Raw genomic sequence first — 5,344 nt, 5'->3', positions numbered from 1 at the left:
CCTGCCTTTTACATAAGTAATGCAATAGAAGAGACACTCCAAAGTTATTTATTTTCTATGTTAATATAGGCTCAGGGGCGGGACGGTGGTGTAGTGGTTAGCGCTGTCGCCTCACAGCAAGAAGGTCCGGGTTCGAGCCCCGTGGCCGGCGAGGGCCTTTCTGTGCGGAGTTTGCATGTTCTCCCCGTGTCCGCGTGGGTTTCCTCCGGGTGCTCCGGTTTCCCCCACAGTCCAAAGACATGCAGGTTAGGTTAACTGGTGGCTCTAAATTGACCGTAGGTGTGAATGTGAGTGTGAATGGTTGTCTGTGTCTGTGTCAGCCCTGTGATGACCTGGCGACTTGTTCAGGGTGTACCCCGCCTTTCGCCCGTAGTCAGCTGGGATAGGCTCCAGCTTGCCTGCGACCCTGTAGAAGGATAAAGCGGCTAGAGATGATGAGATGAGATATAGGCTCAATATTTACAATAATTTGCATTTACAATGCATTTACATAAAAGTCACCAGAATGGAGGAAAGTTCCTGACACAAACATTTTTGAATTTGTAAAATTATGAACATACTCTATAAGTCTACAGGAAACACACATTATGATTCCCACCACCACAAATTTAAAAGAATTATTTCCATAAGCATCAGCCTTGCTGTAGAAGTAATCATTATATTTGGTTAAATTGCACTATCACAGCTAACAATTTGTCTAACATGATTTGTAAGAGACTTTATTAGGCATTTCAGTTAAAAGTGAAGCCTGACATCTAGTGGCCATAGGAGGCAGGAATGCTGTTACTAAAATATATGAAGATTTATATTGTACATGAAGTATTATAAACAAATAAGATTTTATGTGTACAGGTTGTACTGTCCTGCACACATAATATGTAATGGCAAGAAGAAGAAAAAACTTCATCCTGTGAAGATAAAAGACACCTTTAAAAAATACAAATGAAGTGACTGATCCGATAGGCAAATCTGAAGACTGATAGGAGTATTATGTTCCTGAGAGTTGGCATGTGAAATAAATATGAAACCATCCTGTTCAATATTTAACTCTGATAACCTTGAAACCAGTGGAGCATACAGTGTTTGTTTCAGTGAGTGCCAAGAGCTACTTTAAGCCGACATGCAATTGGTGCCTAAAATTTGAAAGATTTTCAACATAATTTTCATTTGTAAGGTTCTCAAGCTCAGCTGCTAAGGAGGAATGTTGTTTGAATCCATCTCAGACAGCAAATGGAGTGATGACCCAGTGCTCACCCACACTAACACTCATGTTACAACATTCAGGCAATGAAGGTTTTGGTAACTATCTAAGGAGTTGAAGCAAGTGTATTAAAATCACATAGAACACTAAACTGTAGAACTCGATTAGTGTATAAAGGTACTAGATACTAGTGTATTTTCCTGGGCTAAATACACTAATTGTAGTCCCTTTAATCCAACTCAAGGGGAACAGAGCTTGCAAAACCACCAACAGGCAACATGTTTCACAAGAGCACAGACTTGTGGTACACTTATGTGATCTGATAAAAATGCTATGCTGAACATTTATGACATGGCTATTTTGTGTTCCGTGCCAATACACAAAAATGCATAACCTCACTCATTTTCAATAATGGTTTTTCCCTGGTCAGGGTCATGATGGATCCAGAGCCTATCCCAGAAACACTGGGCATGAGGCAGGAACACTCACTGGATGAGATGACAGTCCATCGTGGGGAACCGTATACATGTACATTCACATACTCATTCACACCTAGTAGCAATTTATCTTAGCCAATACACCTACTGCTATGTTTTTGGGAAGGAGGGAGGAAACTGGAGAACCTGGAAGAAACCCACATGAATGCAGGAAGAACATGGACAGAAACATTACACAGACAGTACAGTGTAGGATCAAATCAGGGATCATGGAGCTGTAAGGGTGGCAAACACTATTGTCAACCACTGAAACATTATGTGGTAAACAAAAAAAAAAAAGTGTTTAAAAAAAGAACAAAACATATTTCATCTTTTAGATTCTTCAAAGTAGCCAGCATTTACCTTGATGACACTTTACACACTCTTGGCATTATCTTAACCAGCTTCACGAGGAAGCATTCACCTGGAATGCTTTTCAGTTAACAGGTGCGCCTTGGCAAAAGTTAATCAGTGCAATTTCTTGCTTTCTTAATGTGTTTGAGACCATCAGTTGTTTTATGTTGAGGTAATGTTGGTATATAGCCCATCTATCCATCCATTATCTGTAACTGCTTATCCTGTGCAGGGTCACGGGCAAGCTGGAGCCTATCCCAGCTGACTATGGGCAAGAGGCAGGGTACACCCTGGACAAGTTGCCAGATCATCACAGGGCTGACACATAGAGACAAACAGCCATTCACACTCACATTCACACCTACGGTCGATTTAGAGCCACCAATAAGCCTAACCTGCATGTCTTTGGACTATGGGGGGAAACCAGAGCACTTGGAGGAAACCCACGCAGACAATATGCAAACTCCATATAGAAAGGCCCTCATTGGCCACTGGGCTTGGACCCAGAACCTTCTTGCTGTGAGGCAACAGTGCTAACCACTATACCACCGTGCTGCCCTGGTATACAATATATAGCCATATTCTACAACTGTAGTAATCCATATTATATCAAGAACTGTTCAACAAAGTAAAGAGAAATTACATCCATCATTACTTTAAGACATGAGGGTCAGTGAATCCAGAAAATTGTAAGAACTTTGAATATATCTTCAAGTCAAAGTCCTTCAAACACCATTCAGGGTGCTTGAACATATCAAGTGCAGTTGCAAAAAACATCAAATGCTCTGATGAAACTGGCTCTCATGAGGACTGTCACAGGAAAGGAAAACCAACATTTACCTCTGCTGGAGAGAATAAGTTCATTAAAAGTTACAGGGCCTCAGAAATAGCTAATTAACAGCTAAATCAGGCCTTCATGGTCAAATTGCTGTAAAGGAACCACTACTAAGGGAGGCTAATAATAAGAAGAGAATTGCTTGGGCCAAGAAACACAATGAATGCCCATTAGACCAGTGGAAATTACTATAATCTGATGAGTCCACATTTGAAATGTTTGGTTTCAACCGCCACATCTTTGTGAGATGCAGAAAAGGGGAATGGATGGTACCTGCATGTGTGGTTTCCACTGTGAAGCATGAAGGAAGAGATGGTATGGTGTGGGGGTGCTTTGGTGGCAACACTGTTGGTGATTTATTCAAAATTGAAGGCATGCTTAACCAGCATCACTATCACAGAATTCTGCAGCAGCATGCCATCCCATCTGTTTTATGCTTAGTAGAACAATAATTTGTTTTTCAACAAGATAATGACCCAAAACACACCTCCAGGCTATGTAAGGGCTATTTAACCAAGAAGGAGACTGAAGGAGTGCTGCATCAGAAGACTTGGCCTCCACAATCACCCAACCTAAACCCAACTGAGATGGTTTGGCATGAATTGGACCACAGCGAAAGTAAAGTGGTGCATATTACACCACTCTAACACTTGTATGAACTTGCATTATTTTCTCATCATTTAAGTTATTACCAGTTACAGATTCTACAGGCACTTTGTATTATTGCGTATGGCTGTTTGCATAAGTCACTCTGTAGAAAGAATAAATGAGAACATAAATGTGAAAAACACTGCTTCCATAAAGATTAGGATCCAACGCATATTTTGTGAACCACACAAACATGCCACTACTTATAAAATCAAGACTGCAATGGCATCCCAGTCCCCTGTCACTGAAAACCTGTGGAGCGAGTTAAGGAGGTCACAAATTAGTAGAATGGGGTTAATAGAACATTTAACACTTCTCTTAAAATGCATTAGTATAAAATATTAAGACAGATGATTGACACACAAAGAGAAGTTCTATACAGAAAAACTATGTACATTACAACTGTATTAGTACACAAAATTGTGCACCGCTGCCATGTTATTACTTTCTCTATAAAATACAGCCTCAGTATTATTATAAAGATTTTCATTCCATAGACTTCTCATTTGTCTTCAGTAACCATTTTATCCTGGTCAGGGTTGTGGTGGATTCAGAACCTATCCCTGGAACTCTAGACATGAGGAAGCAATACAGGCGCCAGTCCTTTAAGGATACCAAGCACATACTCATTCACACCTAGGGGCAATATCGAGTCACCAATCCACATACCAGCATGTTTTTAGAAGGTGGGAGGAAACCCAGAAAATACTCACACGGCTACAGGGAGGACATGTGAAGCTCCACACAGACAGTCAGCACACTTCAGGATCCAATCCTGATCCAGCAGAAGTGATCCAGCAGTGTTACACCACCATGCTGCAGTATTTCTTATATTTTTGCACAGATAATCTGAGTAAGCATTTTTAATACACCCATTTATCACTAATCTCCTTTCAACACACACTGCAACATTTCATCAGACTTTGTTGATGCAATCGTAAAGTACTGCTTTTGAAAGTACTTAGAGAGGTTAAGGGTGTCCAGACTTATGTACAGAGTGTTTCAAAAAATTTTATATTATTTGAGATGTAAATATCCCAGAAACTACATAGTCTAGGCAAATGAAACTGAACAGGCTTAACATTGAGCAATAGAAGATTTATTCCTCAAAATTTGAATGAGAAATTCAAAAAGGTATGTGGATTCCATGAACGATTTCACAAATTTTCAACATGCGCGTCGCCTGAGACACAGATGGCCTTCCTCTGAACTCTGTGCCATGTCCAAATCTGCATTGCAGTTGGTGCATTTTTAGAGAATTCTCTCATAAATGCACGCTGCACAGTCTTGCTCACCTGTGTTTGAGCGTACTCTAACACACAAAACGCCTTTTCTTTTCCAGTGAATGGCATTTCTATACCCAAAAAGATAAAAACAAAAAAAAAAGTTAAACAAAATTTTGACCTGTTTCCACACGCTATTAAAATGAGAGGTCAATTGAACGAGAATTGGCAAAATTATTAGATTGTGAAATATCAAATTTTTTGAAAGCACTTTATATAAAAGGACTGCTGTAGCTAAAGGTTTCATTCCAACTAAGGAGAAGCACATCTAATTTCACAACTTCAACCAGCCACCCTCAAACAGCTGATGTTTTGCTTGAAATGAAAAACTGAAGCCCTTATGTGAAAGAATTCTCATCTCATCTCATTATCTCTAGCCGCTTTATCCTTCTACAGGGTCGCAGGCGAGCTGGAGCCCATCCCAGCTGACTACGGGCGAAAGGCGGGGTACACCCTGGACAAGTCGCCAGGTCATCACAGGGCTGACACATAGACACAGACAACCATTCACACTCACATTCACACCTACGGTCAATTTAGAGTCACC

This window comes from Neoarius graeffei, chromosome 11, assembly GCF_027579695.1.
Source record: "Neoarius graeffei isolate fNeoGra1 chromosome 11, fNeoGra1.pri, whole genome shotgun sequence".
Classification (NCBI taxonomy): domain Eukaryota; kingdom Metazoa; phylum Chordata; class Actinopteri; order Siluriformes; family Ariidae; genus Neoarius; species Neoarius graeffei.
The sequence above is the reverse complement of the archived record's forward strand: the minus strand, read 5'-3'. Positions refer to the sequence as shown.